Below are 417 nucleotides of genomic sequence, written 5' to 3' on the forward strand. Positions count from 1 at the left end.
TATATAATATGCTATTATTTAAAAACCCTCAACAAACTATAACAAACACGAATTTAGATTAAGCCATCAATAAAAGTATTCGTATTTACTAGTAATATATATTTTGTAACAGTAGATGGCGTAAGTTGGTTAACTATTTCTAATCGTGTGTAATTTAAATAAATAACCTATTATTGTCCGCTTAAGGATCTAATTTTAGCTTTAGTGACTTGTTTTTTAATTTAATGTAACTTAATTTCATTATAACAGTAGTGGCTATCAAGCTTTAAAACTAATTGGTTTTCATGGCACGTAAGTTAATGCTTATATTTTCACAATAATTAAAATGACATTAATACCAAAGGTTAATATTAAGTAAATACCTAAATTAAACTCTCCATACCTGCCCTGTGTTAATGTGGTCCGTATGTACAGTTT

Source organism: Carassius gibelio, chromosome B20 (genome assembly GCF_023724105.1).
Source record: "Carassius gibelio isolate Cgi1373 ecotype wild population from Czech Republic chromosome B20, carGib1.2-hapl.c, whole genome shotgun sequence".
Classification (NCBI taxonomy): Eukaryota; Metazoa; Chordata; class Actinopteri; order Cypriniformes; family Cyprinidae; genus Carassius; species Carassius gibelio.